Raw genomic sequence first — 19761 nt, 5'->3', positions numbered from 1 at the left:
GCACCCTATACCAAGTTACCAGTCCTTATAAGAACTTTTGTGGACCAAGCAGGTTGTGTATTAGTGTTTAGCAGACTGTACGTCAGTCCCTATACCGCTGAAGGACTGCTGCAGTATAGGGCAGCGGTCAGCAGTGGTGCACGTCAACCCTATCTATTGTGGACCGATAGCGGTCCTTACAGAACAGCAGACTGTACCGCACTCAAGCCTATGTACCGTAGCACCCTATACCAAGTTACCAGTCCTTATAAGAACTTTTGTGGACCAAGCAGGTTGTGTATTAGTGTTTAGCAGACTGTACGTCAGTCCCTATACCGCTGAAGGACTGCTGCAGTATAGGGCAGCGGTCAGCAGTGGTGCACGTCAACCCTATCTATTGTGGACCGATAGCGGTCCTTACAGAACAGCAGACTGTACCGCACTCAAGCCTATGTACCGTAGCACCCTATACCAAGTTACCAGTCCTTATAAGAACTTTTGTGGAACAAGCAGGTTGTGTGTTAGTGATTAGCAGACTGTACGTCAGTCCCTATACCGCTGAAGGACTGCTGCAGTATAGGGCAGCGGTCAGCAGTGGTGCACGTCAACCCTATCTATTGTGGACCGATAGCGGTCCTTACAGAACAGCAGACTGTACCGCACTCAAGCCTATGTACCGTAGCACCCTATACCAAGTTACCAGTCCTTATAAGAACTTTTGTGGACCAAGCAGGTTGTGTATTAGTGTTTAGCAGACTGTACGTCAGTCCCTATACCGCTGAAGGACTGCTGCAGTATAGGGCAGCGGTCAGCAGTGGTGCACGTCAACCCTATCTATTGTGGACCGATAGCGGTCCTTACAGAACAGCAGACTGTACCGCACTCAAGCCTATGTACCGTAGCACCCTATACCAAGTTACCAGTCCTTATAAGAACTTTTGTGGACCAAGCAGGTTGTGTATTAGTGTTTAGCAGACTGTACGTCAGTCCCTATACCGCTGAAGGACTGCTGCAGTATAGGGCAGCGGTCAGCAGTGGTGCACGTCAACCCTATCTATTGTGGACCGATAGCGGTCCTTACAGAACAGCAGACTGTACCGCACTCAAGCCTATGTACCGTAGCACCCTATACCAAGTTACCAGTCCTTATAAGAACTTTTGTGGACCAAGCAGGTTGTGTATTAGTGTTTAGCAGACTGTACGTCAGTCCCTATACCGCTGAAGGACTGCTGCAGTATAGGGCAGCGGTCAGCAGTGGTGCACGTCAACCCTATCTATTGTGGACCGATAGCGGTCCTTACAGAACAGCAGACTGTACCGCACTCAAGCCTATGTACCGTAGCACCCTATACCAAGTTACCAGTCCTTATAAGAACTTTTGTGGAACAAGCAGGTTGTGTGTTAGTGATTAGCAGACTGTACGTCAGTCCCTATACCAATGAAGGACTGCTGCAGTATAGGGCAGCGGTCAGCAGTAGTGCACGGCAACCCTATGTATTGTGGACCGATAGCGGTCCTTACAGAACAGCAGACTGTAACGCACTCAGGCCTATGTACCGTAGCACCCTATACCAAGTTACCAGTCCTTATAAGAACTTTTGTGGACCAAGCAGGTTGTGTGTTAGTGATTAGCAGACTGTACGTCAGTCCCTATACCAATGAAGGACTGCTGCAGTATAGGGCAGCGGTCAGCAGTAGTGCACGGCAACCCTATGTATTGTGGACCGATAGCGGTCCTTACAGAACAGCAGACTGTACTGCACTCAGGCCTATGTACCGTAGCACCCTATACCAAGTTACCAGTCCTTATAAGAACTTTTGTGGACCAAGCAGGTTGTGTGTTAGTGATTAGCAGACTGTACGTCAGTCCCTATACCAATGAAGGACTGCTGCAGTATAGGGCAGCGGTCAGCAGTAGTGCACGGCAACCCTATGTATTGTGGACCGATAGCGGTCCTTACAGAACAGCAGACTGTACTGCACTCAGGCCTATGTACCGTAGCACCCTATACCAAGTTACCAGTCCTTATAAGAACTTTTGTGGACCAAGCAGGTTGTGTATTAGTGTTTAGCAGACTGTGCGTCAGTCCCTATACCGCTGAAGGACTGCTGCAGTATAGGGCAGCGGTCAGCAGTAGTGCACGGCAACCCTATGTATTGTGGACCGATAGCGGTCCTTACAGAACAGCAGACTGTACCGCACCCAAGCCTATGTACCGTAGCACCCTAGACAGACCAAGTTACCAGTCCTGATAAAGAGCTTTGTGGAACAAGTGAGTTGTGAATGATTAGCAGACTGCAGCAGAAGGGCAGCAGTCAAGTATAATATTCTTTCTATATTTGGAAGAAAGAATATTATACGTGTACAAGCCTATTACCGTACCACTGATACCAGTCCTGAAAAGAACCTTTGTGGAACTAATAGTAACAGCAAGTCTTTAAAATTATCCTCACTGCCTGACACACTGCTTCCTGCCTGTCCCTATACAAATTGGCAAAAAAGAGTAGGCTGGAACGATTAGCTGGAACAGCTCTTTTGTGGACCTGATAGTAACAGCTAATGATGATGATGATGATGATGATGAAGAAAGACTAATCTGGCTGAGCTGTCCCTAAAATAGCAGCATACAGCGCTCTGTCCCTTTATCTAAACTGACAAAAGAAACTCAGGCTGCTGACCTAACACCTATACCAGTCCTGAAAAGAACTTTTGTGTACCAAATAGCTAGCGTTTTCTCTGTCCCTACTCCACACAGGATCCTTTCCCTACAGTGACAGAAGAAAGAATGTAAAATGGCCACCGGATCGGGTGTATTTATAGGTTAGGGGGAATGTCCAAGTGTCCATGAGCTGTCATGTCTCAATTGGTTGTCCTGTAACACATGATAAACGTGTCACGAAAGGTTAAAGTTCTTGTATACATTAAACACGTAAGTCCGCCGGGGCGAACGACGGAAAAAGGCGTTCGAACCCGCGGACGGCGAAAGTCGGAAATTCGCCGCGAAACGACCGCCGGGCGAACCGTTCGGCCATCACTACTGAAATCTAGTCAGCTGATTCCTAGGCTCTCTGCTAATGTTAACTATAATCAGTTAGCAGGACATTGTTTATAGTTCTCTTTGTGGGCTACAAAACATCTCTCTTCCCCCCCCCCCCCCATGTTATAGGGATGGGGGGTCTGTAATCGTAACACACTTCCTTCCTTGAGTGACTGCTCCTCCATAGAATATAGTACATTAACCACTTCAGTCCCTTCCTGAGCCGAGCACTTTTTGCGATTCGGCACTGCGTCGCTTTAACAAACAATTGCGCGGTTGTGCGACATTGCACTCAAACAAAATTGAAGTAGTTTTCCCCCCCCCCCACAAATAGAGCTTTCTTTTGGTGGTATTTGATAACCTCTGCGGTTTTTATTTCTTGCGCTATAAACAAAAAAGAGCGTCAATTTCCGGCAAAAAAAAAAGCAATATTTTTTTCTTTTTGCTATTATAAATATCCACCAAAAATATATAAAAAAGTTTCCCCTCAGTTAAGGCAGATATGTATTCTTCTAAATATTTTTGGTAAAGAAAAATATTGCAATAAGTGCATATTGATTGGTTTGCGCAAACGTTACAGCGTCTACAAAATAGGGGATAGTTTTATGGCATTTTATTATGTCTTTTTTTTTTTTTTTTTTATTAGTAATGGTGGTGATCAGCGATTTTTATCGTGTCTTTGACATTACGGTGACCACATCGTACACTTTTGACACTATCAAGGGGTTAAGTGTATCCTAGGGAGTGATTCTAACCGTGGGGTGGTGGGCTTCAACTCGCATGACAACGATCACTGCTCCCGATCACAGGGAGCAGTGATCTCTGTCATGTCACAGGGCAGAACGGGGAAATGCCTTGTTTACATATGCACTTCCCTGTTCTGTGGCTCCGTGGCATGATCGCCAGGAGACCGGTGGACATCGAGTTTGCGGATCCTGAGGGCACGGTCAAGCTGTACGTGGCGTGTGCGCCTGCTAGCCGCGCCAATTAAAGGGGACGTACAGGTATGCCCATCTGCCCACCGCTGCCAGTGTGCTGACGTATATCGACGTGAAGCGGTTGGCAAGTGGTTAAGGGCTTGTTTACACTCCCTGTAGCCCTCTGAAGAGCATTCTGAGATGTTGTGCTGTCCCTTTTCTGTGTGTTTTAATCCCTAAAAGTGGACACCACTGCGCTGTTGCACGTTTACTTTAATGGGTCGCATTCAGTGGAGGCTAGTACCCGCTGAACGCTATGGGGGTGATCATTTAGCTACATAGCGAAGCAAAGCGCCTAGGTACCTGGCTGATATGCCCAGTGGCATATCATTTAATGTGTGCGATGTACACGGGCCCCAAGGGGAGTGGGGCCCACTGTTCTCTAACACACAATGTACACATGGAGGAGCTGTTGCTGTTCCACCTGTCCTCTAAAATGCCCCCCCCCCCCTTCTCAGCACTGATCCCCTGTGGCTCCCCTGCAGCTTCTTCAGAGGTGGATACATTTCTGTAAATAGATCGCCCCGCTGCTCCAATTTACACTGTACTACCCCCCCCCCCCCCCCCCCCCCACTGATCTCCTGACGCCCCCTCCCTGTAGCACTGCTGGTAGACTTCCCCTCCTCACCCTCCAATGGACTGAGGATCAGTGTCTTGATGCAGAAGAAGTGGGGGCGGGTAAACAGGTCACGTTTACCAGCACCTTTCTGAATGAACACAGTGATTGGTAACGAGCGATCCTGTGTTCATTCGTCACTGAAGCACAGTAAACTGTTTACTATGCTTCAGTTTATGAATGAATAGTAAGCCTCTGTGCAGAGACTTATAATTATTTATCAGCAGTACAGCTGAGGATGAAGAAAAAGGGACTGAAGACTCTGTCCTCAGTCCTATTCTCTGTTTAAAAAAAAAAAAAAGACATCGGGTCTGTTAACACCCCTGATGTTTCATCAAAGCTCCAAAAGTAAAAAAAAAAAAAAGTAAAAACCAAAAAAACTAGTAAGACCTTGTTTACAGGGGCCATAATACAGCATACGCCCATGCAAGGCTGTGTTTACCTTCATGGGGACGCACAGATGTTCGTACATCCCTGTGCAGGCAGTCCCATCCATGTCAATTGGAAAGCAGCGAATGCATGGATGCAGTCGCTGCTCTTGATTTGACATTAATGTGGATGCAGGTGGATATCCTGAACTCACACTGTCTTTGTTCGGGGGGGTGTACCCGCACCCACATGAATGTAAGATTGGGAGCAGCGACTTTGTCTATGCAGCCACTGCGCCCCAATTTACATGAATGGGACTGCCTGCATGTTTATGACGGAACACCTGTGGTTCCCTGTACATGTACACATGGCCCTCACACGGGTGTATACTTAGTACGCCCCATGTGAACAAAGCCTTAGTAGTTATTTAACAGGAAATTTGTAATTTGTTGTGTTTAGGTGTGCTAAAAACTATTTTAGTGTAGTTTTTTTTTTTTGTGAAAACAGGGATATGATGAACAATATCGCAACTATTGCTGGGCCTAAAAAGAACCAACTATTGAGGGGATTGTACTGGGGGGGCAGTTATTCCCCAGCACAATCCCTCTACGTCAATCTGATTGACCTGGAGGATTCTATTGGGGCCTTGGGGCCAGACTTACCTGGGGGGGGGGGGTTGTATTGGGGGAAAAAATTATACTGAGGGATTGTACTGGGGGACAGATTGACCTGGGTGGGGGGTTCTAATTGGGGACAGACTGCCCCCTGGCGGAAGTATATTATACTGGGGAACAGATTGATCTGGGGGGGAAGATATACTGGGGTACACACTGACTCTGAGGGATTATACTGGGGGATGGATTGACCTTGGGGTAGGAATACTAGGGGGACAGACTGACTTGGAGGGGGGGAGGTTATACTACAGACTGACCTGTGAGGGAATTGTACTGGGGGACAGACTGACCTAGAAGGGGGAACAGGGTGGATTAAAATCAAACAAATCTGATTTTTTTATTTATTTATTTAAAATCGATGTTTTGGATTTTTATCAAATTTTAATAAAATGCTTTTGGAGTAAAAATGTATCTAAAAGATAGTTTTCTATTAAGGGCCGGTTCACACTGCAGGCGCGGCGAGGCGTCTCCGACTTGCCTCGCCGCGACCTGCGGCGACCTCAGCGGCGACTTGCAGAGGACTTCTGTATAGAAGTCAATGCAAGTCGCCCCCGAAGTCGCCCAGAAGTAGTACAGGAACCTTTTTTCTGAGTCGGAGCGACTCGAGTCGCTCCTCTCAGAACGGTTCCATTGTACAGAACGGGGGCGACTTGCGGGAGCGAGGCGAGGCGAGTCGTGTCGCCTCGCATCACCCGCTGTGTGAACCGGCCCTTAGAATACATTGATCATTTTGTTTATTCAGCATGAAATGCAGCTTAGTTATGTAGCATGAGGCTGTATTTTCTGAATCCAAGCTGAGATAACATAACAGTCACACAATGTCACAGTAACCATGAGATAAAACAAAGTTCAGGAATATTCCTTTATCCTTTATTTTGAAAATCTATGTACACTACAAACTGATTGAGCCCATGTTTACATTGGAGCGATTTGGCATGCGATTTTACATTCAAATTGCACGCAAATCGGCGGCTATTGCCAGCAATGGTACTGTCCGAATCAGTGCGATTTGGGGGGGGGGGGGGGAGATTTATATAGACATCTGTGCAGCAACCCATGCAGATGTCTGTCAAATTGCCCCTGAAGTCAGACTGCATTGCCGGGTTGAAATCGCATGACTTCAGATTTCTAACCTGTAGCAATGTGAACCCAGGCTCAATCGGTTCTAATATCACCGTTTTACTAACTTGACAGCTTATTCTATAAAGGAAACCTTCATTTTGTTTGCAAATATTAAAGATTCTAACTACCAGCAAAAATAAGTCCTTACATTTAAAGAGCACCTGTCATTTCAGTTCCATCATGGCAGCGCCTGTTAGCGGTATCCATTTACCTGCTGCTGCCACATCCCTCCCCTTGTTATGTCAATGGGACTGTCCGTTAATCAACAGCGGCTCAGGAGGAGCTGCCACAGGACAGAGATGACAGTTGCTCTTTAAAAATTATGTTTTAAATCAAGCCTTTTTAGTAGTTATTTAAATCAAATCCACCCTGAGAAGGATTATATGTGTGGGCAGAATGATCGGGGAGAGGGAAGAAATGAATGGGGACAGATTGACCTGGGGTGGAGGAGGGATTGTACTTAGGGATGGACTGACCTGGGAGAAGTATTGTACTGGGGGGGGGGGGGGACAGACTGACCTGGGAGAAGTATTGTACTGGGGGGGGGGGGGGGGGGACAGACTGACCTGGGAGAAGTATTGTACTGGGGGGGGGGGGGGGGGGACAGACTGACCTGGGAGAAGTATTGTACTGGGGGGGACAGACTGACCTGGGAGAAGTATTTTACTGGGGGGCAGACTGACCTGGGAGGGGGATTATATCGGGGGACAGACTGACCTCGTTGGGGAGGGGGAGGGATTCTAATAGGGGGTGAGAATGTCCTGGGGAGAGATTGTACTGGGGGATAGACTGACCTTATTTAACCACACCCCTTAAGCCCCTCCCATCATTAACACAATTTTGCTACACACGCTGTTTGCCATGGTGCACTATGCGTGCCTCATTGCTCTTCTATGTGGTGTGCTCAAAGGTGCCCCAAGTCTTTTATAATCCTAGCGCTGCCCCTATCGCAATAAAAATTACGCTTATGCTTCACTGCGGTGCAGTAAGCAAACCACTTCTTTTATTTTTTCTTATCAAGCACTGGGACCCAACTTATGATCTTGCACTTGGGCCCACTGATTTCATAAAATACCCCTGTTGATGCCCTTGGAAGCTGGAAATCACTGACGTAGACACTGCTACTCCAGTTATCTCAACTTGTTTCCGGGTCCTGTGTGGAGTGGCCGGCCTCTGCATTCTGAACATGTCAGCTCCCTCGGTAGTGACCGGAAGGTGATGCCGGCACTTCATTCTAAGGTAAGTATTTCATAATGAGCTAGTATGCGGTGTATACTAGTTTATTATGCCTTACAGGTGCTTTATTTTTTATTTATTTTTGTGGGCATACAACTGCTTTAAAGCGGAGGTCCACCCCAAAATAAAATAATAATAAATACATAAACGTCTCTTTAATTTTTTTTAAAAAACATTTAAAAAGAAAATTTTTTTTTTGCTTACCCGAAACACCTGTTGCAGTCTTCCTAATCTGCCACTTCCTTCTCCGCGGAGCTGTTCCTTCTCTTCATCCCTCGTGTGGTGTTCTGGGAAATTGGGCACACTGTCTTCTGGGGCTTGTGTGTGTGTCCCAGAAGACAGCCGTCCATTTGCAAAGCGCCACACAACTCGCGCATGCGCAGTAGGAATCAGGAAGTGAAGCCACAAGGCTCCACTGCCTGTTTCCCTTAGATAGAATGGCTGTGCCAGCACCCGATCCGATGGATGGATCGGCCTCTGGAGGCTAAAGTCGCTGGCTCCCTGGTCAGGTAAGTGTCCTCATTAAAAGTCAGCAGCTACAGTGTTTGTAGCTGCTGGCTTACTTTTTTTTTTTCAGCTGGAACACCCAAAAAAAAAAAAAAAAAAAACAGTACTTTTGCTTGCACATGATTGGATGATAGAAGTCAGCAGAGGTTCACCTCATTTACTAAGCTCTGAGGTACTTTCCCTTGCAATGTAAACATGCTTTTCTCAGTAAACCAGCCCCAATGTTATGGCTAGACTTTTCTCAGAGGAATCGCCCTCTCAGGATGTAGATGTGAGTGGGCAGCTTTTTCTTAAGGTGATATGTGTGTGTCTGAGCTTCCTTCTGTCAATGGGGTTGATTTACTAAAGGCAAGTCCACTTTGCACAGGTGCACTTGGAAGTGCAGTCGCTGTAGATCTGAAATGAAGGGAAGCTCTGCTGATTTTATCATCCAATCATGTACAAGCAAAAATGCTGTTTGTTTTTTTTTTGTTTTTTTTGCATGCCCCCCTCGGATCTACAGTGACTGCACTGTCAAGTGCAAAGTGGATTTTCCTTTAGTAAATATACCCCAAATGTCTTCTGCTGAATTCTCCATAGTGATAAAGCTGAACTGCCACAATAATATATTTTGTATACCTACATTGGGCCATTTTGCCACAAAGTATATATGTGATATCTGATGTAAATATACTAAATAGTGTCAGCCCTTGAAATCCGTGAGGGGTTATGTTCGTAGAGCACCAGCGAATTATGAAAAACCGCAAACATTGGATATGGTAAAAAAAAAAAAAGACTATTTTTAAAATTCTTCTGGTGGTTAGGCTTATTTCCAGAACCCTTAGAAGAAGTATAAAGTGAAAAACACGAGAACGCTTAGCAAAACAGCCTAGCTACAAGCGGTAAATGGTTATGATGTGGGAATGCTTGGCTGCATCATGCAGGAGAGCAAAAATCCACAAACTTTGAACTGTGACTTTACGGGGGTCAGTTGTATATGATCACTGGAGGTCAGCTTTGAAGTGGAACTACAAGCCACGACATACTTCTTTCCGTTCAAGCAATGTAACCATTGCATCCCTGGCTAGCCGATGTCATCTTCTCCCCGAGCTTGTTCTGGGTTGCAGGCTTTCGGCCTCTTGATTGGCTAGCGAGGAGGAGGATGTGACTCCTGTCCATAGACATGGGTGTCATTCATGCCCGCACACTGGCCATGCCAAGAATATGCAGCTCAGTCTACATTAAAGCAGTAGTAAACCTCCAGCAATTTTTGTTTAACCTGCAAGGCAAACCGACGCCGCTGACAGGGCTTCCATCTTCACCTGTCTTCCTTCCGGGTTCGCAGACTTCGTCACCCCTGCGCATTGCATGCGGGAGCCGCTGTTTACGGCACAGGTTGGCCTTTCCTTCAGAGCATATGCGCCAGTGATGTCACCAGCTGCATGTACAGTAAATATCTCCTAAATAGTGCATGTTTAGAAGACATTTACAGTACCTGTAGGTAAAATTTATGTATGGGAGTTTACTCCTACTTTAAGGTCTCAAAGTCAACAACTCCTGTTTTATTTGCGTTTGACTTTGCTTTTTCTGCCTCAAAACACTCCTGTTTTAGCAAAAAAGGGATCCACTACCCCCATATATGACTGACCATTACAGTAACATACCTCCCAACATTTTTAGATGTGAATGAGGGACACCTACTAACAAATGTATGTAGGCAGAGGACACACCCCTGAAAGGAGAATTAATAATAAAAAAAAAAAAAATTAAATCCACACAGACTTTTTTTTTTTCTTTACATTCCTTTATATTGGCTTTTAAAGTGTACAAATGCAGCACTTTAGAAATTGGATGAAAGGTTTAGCACTGGCAAACACATTTTGAAAGATAAAAAGTGCATTTTATGTACAACTATATAGATCAGACCAAAATGAGGGACAAATGAGGAGGAATGAGTGACAGAGGTACATTACTCCAAATCAAGGACAGTTTGAACAGCAAATAGATAAAAACAAGGCCAAGGATAAATCCATGGAAAAATTCCAAGCTTACTTACCGACCAGCCCGCAGACAACCAAATCAATCTAACGGTATGCATTAAAAACAGGGGTTTAGTCTGCACACATTTGCAAATACACGTGCAAGCCACAGAGCCTCGCGAAGGCACCCTGGTATCTGTAGTTCCTATCACTAGCTTATGAGTGACTCCACAATGGAAGCACATGCATTCTCATGAGTAGGTGGAGGGCAGATGGACTGAAGGGAGCCAATCCCTTCAGTCCATCAGTAATATAGGCACCAGCTGTGTGCTGGTGCCTATATTACTCTAGGAATGCAGAAGATGTACAGACACGGCTGTAGGTCCTAATTTGACAAGCATGCAGTTGTGTACTTAAAGCAGTTGTGTCCCAGTAGAATTGCATAGACTGCCTGCACGCAGCTCCAAACTGCAGCCATATAAACAAAACACTCATTGACACTGTATGGACCAAAGTGCCCGTCTGAATGAGCCCTATTGGTTAAAAGGTTTCATTTGTTTCTTTGACATGGTCTTATATTTGAGCGGTCCATCCATCTCTCTCTTTTTTTTTTTTTTGTTAATGTTCCTCTGACCTTTTATGATGGAAACCTCAAATATGGCACAAGTAATATTAAAGTGGAATTCCATTACTAACTCAGCTTATCTGCTACCACCCCACACCCCACTTCTAAATCCTCCTGTAGAAGGAAGATGTGTATACTTGCCGATTCACCGAGAGCTTCAGTCCAGTCACATGATCAGTTCCCAGTGGCCGGCTTCAGGGGAGAGGAGGGACAGCCAACAACAGTTGCCACATAGTAAGCCTATGGGTAACGTCACCCCCCAGGCATTCCATCTCTTATTAGTGCGCTCTCTTCTCCCCTATAGCCAGACGCTGGGAAGGTTTAAGCTTAGTTAGGAAAAGCCTGAACTTTAAGGCTTTGTTTACAGGAGCATATGGGAATTTTTGAAAGTGGTTGCAAGCTAAAGAGCCTGCATAAAATACGCACCCATCATATTTCATATTTAGATGAGTTTACATCTGCAGATATGTATGGCTCCAGACGCAGCTGTGTCTTACTTTTTTCTTTTTTGAGCTGCTAATTGTACCACTTAATATTATCTGCGACCCTTGAGTGACATCAGGGGCCACACTTCTTGTATCAAGAAAGTGGACCAACATAGCTTAACGCCGTGTACACACGACTGGATTTTCTGCCAGACTAGGTCCGACTGTCTTCCCGACTGACTTTCCGAACGAACGGACTTGGCCACACACAATCACACCAAAGTCCAACGGATTTGAACATGATGACGTATGACCGGACTAGAATAAGGAAGTTCATAGCCAGTAGCCAATAGCTGCACTAGCGTCAGTTTTCGTCCGTTGGACTAGCATACAGACGAACTGATTTTTCGACCGGACTCGAGTCCGTCAGAAAGATTTGAAACATGTTCTAAATCTAAAGACCGAAAAGGTCGGATGAAGCCCACACACGATCGAATTGTCTTGCGGATTCGTTCCGTCGGACCTTTGCTGTCGACATCCTCTGCCTTAGTCTTCTTGAGAGCAAGCTTGATCAGCTGCATTGATTTTTCATATCCAATAACTATCATTTTATATTGAGGATGTCTGTAGAGTGCCTTCTTCATTGCATAAACATGCGCTTTAAGCCTATTCAGTTGTGCTTGTTTGTACAGCGTGTTTTTTTTTTTTTTTTTTTTTTTTTTTTTTAGAGGCTGAATCATGCATGCATGGTTGGCTACCTTCTATTGTCTATAGCAGTGGTCTCCGAACTGCAGTCCGCATGCCATATCTGGCTCTTTGCTCACCTTTACCCCGCTCTTGGGGCACCATTTCTTCCACTGACACCAACAAAGGGGCACGATTCCTCCTGCTGACACCAACGATTGTTACTACTCCTTCCACTGACACCAATGATGGGGTACTATTCAGCTTTCTGGTGACCACAGGCACTATGTAATTTTTTTTTTTCTCCCATTGAACACCAAGCCTGTCTACTCCCACTGATGCTGGGGTATTTTCTATTCCCAATAGCCACAGTCCATCTGCCCTAAAGTCTGAAGGACAGTAAACTCGACTTTTTCTAAAAAAAAGTTTGGAGACTCCTGATCTATACACTGCCTAGGATGGTCATTTTTCTGACCCTCAAATCTAAATATCTTCTTCTGTCACACCAGTTGTTGATATCCACATAAAACGTTTATTTTTTTGGGGTACTTTATTCAAAAACATAGCTGATAGCTAAGAGGGTTGACCTCTTGCCTTACAATGTTGGTCTTCTCCTACGACCGTCTCCATGTTTGTCTTTTTTTTTTTTCCACTGGTTTCTCCATTGGTCCAGACATACTGATAGGTTAACCGACTGTCCTTCATGTTTGACTGTAGTTGGGGTATTAGATTGTAAGCTTCTTTGGACACATAGGATTGATCATTCCATGTTTTCTAAAAGTTTGTGTAAGGAGCCTCAAGGCTATAGAAATAAAAGCAAAGGAACACTAATGGCGTGATTTTAAAATTGCTTAGATGAATGTACCATTACATAAACATAGAATATGCATCCATGGAATGCATAGAATATACTAAAACTAATAGTACCTTTCCAATATATAGTGTGCCAAGAATTAATATATCCGGGTAGGGCTGAAACAACTAATCGATTAATCAACAACTAATCGATTATGAAATTAATCGATTACTATTTTCATAATCGATTAATCGGCCAGTAATATAATGGGGTTAAAAAAAACGAAAATGAGCCCTTTATAGTACAAAAATATAATCACTACTGTAAATATTACTTTCACTGTTCTACAGTAAAAAATGAACCCCTTCCAGTAGTGATTATCTGCTTTTTTTTGTACTAAAAAGGGCTAATTTTAGTCTTTTTAACCCCATTATGTTACTAAACGTCTTAGCCCTTGTACACACGGTCGGAGAATCCGTCGGAATGTGTCCTATCGGACTGTGTTGTCGGATAATCCGACTGTGTGTGGTATGCATCGGACTGATTCCGTCAGAATATCCGTCGGACCCAATTTTCCAACTTGTTGGAAATATTTCCCGACCAAGTGGTTCGATCGGACATACTCCGATCATGTGTAGAGAATTTTTATCAGACCAAGTGCCACGCATGCTCAGATCAAATTCCTACATCAAAGCTATTGGCTACTAGCCTGAACGTAGTCCCATCGTAACGAAATTACGTCATCACGTTCTGAATGATTGGATTTTTCGACAACTTAGTCCGACCGTGTGTATGGAACAGCTTCGGACAAAATCCAATGGATTTGGTTGTCGAAATCTCCGACCGTGTGTACAGGGGCTTAGGCCTGGTTCACATCTATATGTTTATTGGTGCTTTTTGCAGAAACGCACTACAGTTCATTTCCATGGTTTCCTATGGGACACGTTCATATCAGTGCTTTTTTCAGCCGCTGCATGTTTGGAGAGGGTCAGGGACATTTAACGCAAAACAGTGCTTTTTTGGTTCAATATACTTCAATGGAGAAGCTGCAGAAAAGAATGTAATGCGTTTTTGCAACAATTTGTGTTTTTTAATCTGCCCAAAAAAAAAGCAAAAAGCGCGAATTGCAGTAAAATCACGTGCGCAAAAATCAAAACTTACAGCAAAAAAGCACTGCAGAAACGGATCAAAAGCAAAAACTGCATAGGTGTGTACTTAGCCTTTAGCTTGTCACACGGATCAATTTTCAGGTGAGAATATTCAGTTGAAAAATCTTTGTACATTCGCTGAATGAAAGAATTTTGTTTGAAATTTTATACTTCATTTCTGAACAAAAAACACATACACTGTCTGAAAATTCCTTTGACGAAGAAGTCAATTTGACCTACCTTTTTTTTTATTTTATTTTTATTTTATTTTTATTTTTAAGGTTATTAACCGATTAATCGAAACAATAATCGGCCAACTAATCGATTATGAAAATAATCGTTAGTTGCAGCCCTATATCCGGGCTGACATATGCCACAATACTTTACTAAAAACATTGAGAGTGGTAACGTATGTTGTTATTAATTTAGTTACCGGTCCATAACACACAGTACAGAAGGTGTTAATGGACGCACCCTGCAACACATATCATGCATTGTGGTTTGTCATATTAGACAAAGGTTGCACATCCAGTTTTTGTGCTGTTGCTCTGCACTGGCAGCATTTTGTAAATTGAAACCAAAAGTTGATCAGTAAGATCCGAGTGGATGAAACGCGTCATCTAGAAGAGCAAGCATTGTTACATCTGCCTTACAATGTTTTTAAATGGATTATAATAAAGGTTAGTGGTTCCAAACTTGACAGCGTAAAGGAACACATGGATTCTGCACCTCGGATCTATCCCCACTCAGAACATATGGAGGGTGAGTTAGTTTGGACATTTAAGCCTCATGCACATGGAGGCTTAGCAGCATCTGTGTGCTTAGGCCTAAAATCCCTGGCGCTGTTTAGGAGACACACGTGTATTGTATAGTCGCCAATACAAGGAAGAGGCTGTACATGGCCATGCTCAGCTAAATGTGGCTGTATTCAAGTAAAAAAAAAAATATATTATATATTCCTGATTGTCATTCCATGCAATACAGTCCATGCACGGCGGTGTAAATATCTGAATTTTGACTTGGCATTAGCCTCTTTCTGTCCCTGTACAGCAGATCTTAGGCTGCATTCACACCTGAGCGTTTCAAAGTTGGGCATTTTGACTGCAATTGTGCCATGTTTTTACCGTGATTTTGCTCAGGTCACCAATGTAACAAGCAGAGAAATGCCTGTAATCTTCCCCAAAGAAGCTCGTATTCTTTTTTGAGCTTAGGGCGTTTTTCAGGCGTTTTGCTTCAGGTGACAAAACGCTCAGATGTGAACAGATGCCATTGAAATGAATGGGATTTTGCTTGTTGAGCGTTTTTTTCGAATTGAAAATGCTCAGGTGTGAATGCAGCCTCAGACTTTCTATCTGTATTATATCACTTGCACAAAGTTGGCTACACAGACAGTTGACATGTGCTCGGTCTCGTTGCTGGAAAGTAGAGCTGCACAATTCTGGGCAAAATGAGAATTACGATTTTTTTTGCTTAGACTAAAGATCAGATTCTCTCATGATTCTCATGGCATAACATCTTTCACATTCTAAAAAAAAAAAAAATTGGGCTACCTTTACCATTTCTTTTTATTCAGTAAAGTGTATTTTTTACAAAAAAAAATAAAAATGCATTTGAAAGACTGCTGCGCAAATACAGTGTGACATAAAATATTGCAACAACCACCATTTTATTCCCTAGGGTCTCTGCTTAAAAAAAAATTATATATATATATATATATATATATATATATATATATATATATACACACACATATATGTCAATAAAATATGTTTGGGGATTCTAAGTAATTTTGTAGCAAAAAAATGATTTTAACTTGAAGCCAGCAAATGTAAGAAAAAGATTTAGTGTTTAAGTGGTTAAACATCCCTCATTTACACCTTGAGGTGTATTCCTTTGATCTAGAGGACAAATCATTACGGTGGGGTTGATTTACTAAAGGCAAAACCACTCTGCACTGCAAGTCAACTTGAAAGTGCACATGGAAATGCAATCGCTATAGATCTAAGGGGAAGCGCTGGTGATTTTATCATCCAATCATGTACAAGCTAAAATGCGTTTTTTATTTTCCCTGCATGTCCCACTCAGATCTACAGTGACTGCACTTCCAAGAGCACTTGCAGTGCAAAGTGGATTTGCCTTTGGTAAATTACCCCACTGTTTATACTTAGTTATACTTAGCAGACTGCCCATTTTTTGTTTTGTTTTTTTTCTTCCTTTTGACAGCTTTGGCTTCAGCAGAGCAAAGAATTCTCTGCATAGAAAGAAAAAGATAAGTCTGGAAAATAATTTGTCAAGATCGCAAGGGGGGGGAATGTGATAATGATTCATCGTGCAGCTTTACTGGAAAGATTGGGTGTGTGAAAGGGGGGCAGCTACACCATGAAAGGTTTTTCACCTTAATTTATTTATGGTACTTGTATAGTGCTGTCAATTTACGCAGCGCCTTACATATACATTGACATCAGACCCTACCCTTAAGGAGCTTACAATCTAAGGTCCCTTTTTCTGCGTACACACGACCGGATTTTCCTGCGTACTAGGTACGGCTGTCTTCAGGACTTTTCAGTGGAGTTCCGATGGACTTCTGAACGAACGGACTTGGCCACACACGAACGGACTAAGTCCAGTCATTTTGAACATTATGACGTAAGACGGGACTAAAAAAGGAAGTTCAATAGCCAGTAGCCAATGGCTTCCCTTGCGTCGTAGTTGGTCCATCGGACCAGCATACAGACGAACGGTTTTCCCAATAGGAATTGAGTCCATCAGACAGATTTGAAACGTGTTCTATTTCTAGGTCCGTCTGATTTTTAAAATGAAAAACAATCGGATTAGCCCACACACACGATCGGATCCTAATCTGCTGGAAAGTCCGGTCGTGTGTACGCGGGATAACTCACATTCATGCATGCTAGGTATGCATAGAGTGCATTAAGGGGAAAAACCCTGAGACTTTACAATGCCTTTAAGCGTGCAGAATAAACAAGACCAATCTGCGTATATATGTGTATGGCTAGCTTTTCTTTCTTATGACACCGTTCAGTTGATTTACTTACATATCATATTAATGTGCAGTTATTTTATCTCATGAAGCTCTTAAACTGTAAAAAAAAAAAACTTTTACTTTTCATATCATTGTAAATTATATGAAAATGGCTCCTTTTTCCATATTCTGAATAAAATGTGCATGCAGTGAATTTGATTGATCTACGCCATTATTCATTGGTGCACAGGCTACAGCAAAGACTAGTGAATGGACCCCGTTGGTTAATATTCTTCTGGGGAGTCTGCTAACGCTTTCCGTATGCAGGCCCTACAGTCTGACTAAATCGGGTCTTCTACAATGACTAAGAGCATACCAATCTTTAGAAATACTAAGTCTTCTGACTCATTTTGAAAAATTTGATGAAACTGGTTGGTGGATATGCAGACAGCCGACCATAACGTCCTTATGTTTAGGAAGGAAGTTCATTAAAACTCGGAGCAAACATACAGACTGGTGTCCCCATCCAAGAGCTGATGTGAGGCCTCAGGTATGTGTGGATGAAGCATGCTTCGAAAATAGAGCACTACAATGATGTTCCCGTTCTGTGGTCTCCGTCTATAAATCTCATAAAAAGGACATTTTCCTGTCATACCATGAATGAGGGAAAATAAAACAAATGTATCCAGAGCCTTTGCAAGGTATTAACTACAGCCAAAACATATTTTGTCTTAGTTTGGGGAGGATATAATGTCTGTCAGGGTTTCGTCAATATCTGTAGCATCGCTGGGGAGATTTCCCCTTACTTCCTGCCCTAGTGATACCAATAATAAAAAATGTCTACAAACAAAAGTTACAGGCAGCAAGAAAAAGATAGACATTTCATTTTTCCCTAGCTCTTTATAATGAGGTTTATAATTGTCTGTTGCATTTGTTTCCTCTCTTAGGCAAGTTAGGCCTCTTTTAAACGGGACGGAACCGTGATGATCCGCCCCGTGAATACATCCGCTTCGCTCCGTCGATCCCCGCTGTGCAGGAAGATGACAGGTCCATCTCTGCACACTGTGCAGGGACAAACCTGTCAGAGCGCCGCTCTCCCTTATGGGACATCGGATGACAATGGACCGCAGAGTCTGTCGTCACCCGATCCGATCCTCAGACAGATGGAAAAGTAGGTTTTTCCTCCATCACACTTTTTCGGATCGGAGCGGATGTCAGCAGACATGTCACCGCTGACATCCGACAGTCCATAGAGGTCTATGGAGCGTTCAGGTTCGCCTAAAAAAAAAAACTGACAGACGGACCTGAACGGTCCGTGAAAGATGCCTTATTATATAACCAGGTAGGATGCACTTGGGATGAGGATAAAGTTTTTGCCACCAGGAAAAAGCACAAAAGACTTTTTATTTTTTTATTTTTTTGCACACCACGCACACACACGCATACCTTAAACCCCGTTTACATATCAGCAAATCGTGCTAAAATGCATTTGGGTGCCAATCATTGTTAATGGAAACTCCAAACACACTCAAACTGGCATTTTGTCACCATAAAAAAAAAGCACAAAAGATGCGGTCAAACTTTTTTTGTGCACCACACTTAAAACAAACGCATACCTAAAAGCTTGTTCACATATCAACGACTCGGAATTGTGGGCAGATTCTGCCTGCAGTTCTGAATCGCGCTAAAACGCATTTGGGTGCCAATCATATGTACTGGATCTCCATCCATCTCGGTAAGTTGTATTTGGCCCTCAGGTCTATGAATTGTAGTAGGGCACCCTGGGGCATAATTTGGCCCAGAGTTGTAATGCCGTATCGGGCCCATACCTGTACCTGGGGGTCTGGGATGGTGCGGAGGTGTAGGATTCATCCATAAGCCAATCGTTGTTAATGGCATCCCAAACACACTCAAACAGACATTTTGTCGCATAACAAAATGCCTAAAAAAACTTTGGAGCAGCCTTTGGGAAAAATGTGATGCTCCCACTTCGTTCATATGTGAATACAGCCTTACAGTAGCCATATATGGCTCAACTCTCTCCTGTTCAGCCCTCAGGATGAACGAGAGAACATAGAGTAATCAATCGGTCTACTCGAACAGTGTAAATGGAGGAATCTTCTCTGACAGCTATTGTATTCAGACAGTCATGGCACGCTTGGCCCTTCTGACATTTTCCACCCGACTTTTCAGGCTGGGGGATGCTTGCAGGGCCAACTACAGCTCAAATTTTGTCTGATTTAGCCTCAGTTCACACTGCTGCGACATGGTCTTCGACTTATGAGACCCAAGTCGCATGGCAAGTCAAATTCAATATTTTCGTATAAGAGCTGCCTTAAGTTCCTGCACTATTTTGGTTTGACTTGGATGCGACTTCAGCCCTTGTACAGGCTCCTAAATAGCACCCAAGTCAGAAGGAAGTCGCAGGGCAAAGTTGTATGGCTTTGCTGTCGCAGCAGTGTGAACCGAGCCTTAGCAGGAATTGGTCAAGGTGTGAGTACTCTATGAACAGCCAGTTGGGCTCTTATGGATGCAATTTTCTGAACAATGTATGCATGTTGGTTTAATGGCTGATAACAAATCTATTATTTTCGGTGAGCCTTGCTTTCCTGATATATGGATTG

The 19761-nt window shown here is 43.6% G+C and overlaps 1 protein-coding gene across 1 annotated transcript in view; it reads left to right on the top strand.

Moving 5' to 3' along the window:
- The window catches only part of RELB (RELB proto-oncogene, NF-kB subunit), an 84662-nt gene that overhangs the window by 8554 nt on the left and 56347 nt on the right, over positions 1–19761 (top strand). The gene's annotated exons all lie outside the window — the stretch shown is intronic.

Source organism: Lithobates pipiens, unplaced genomic scaffold, assembly GCF_037356315.1.
Source record: "Lithobates pipiens isolate NorthernLeopardFrog02 unplaced genomic scaffold, aLitPip1_a1.2 Scaffold_1, whole genome shotgun sequence".
Classification (NCBI taxonomy): domain Eukaryota; kingdom Metazoa; phylum Chordata; class Amphibia; order Anura; family Ranidae; genus Lithobates; species Lithobates pipiens.
Note: the sequence above shows the minus strand (reverse complement) of the source record. Positions and strands in the feature narration are given on the sequence as shown.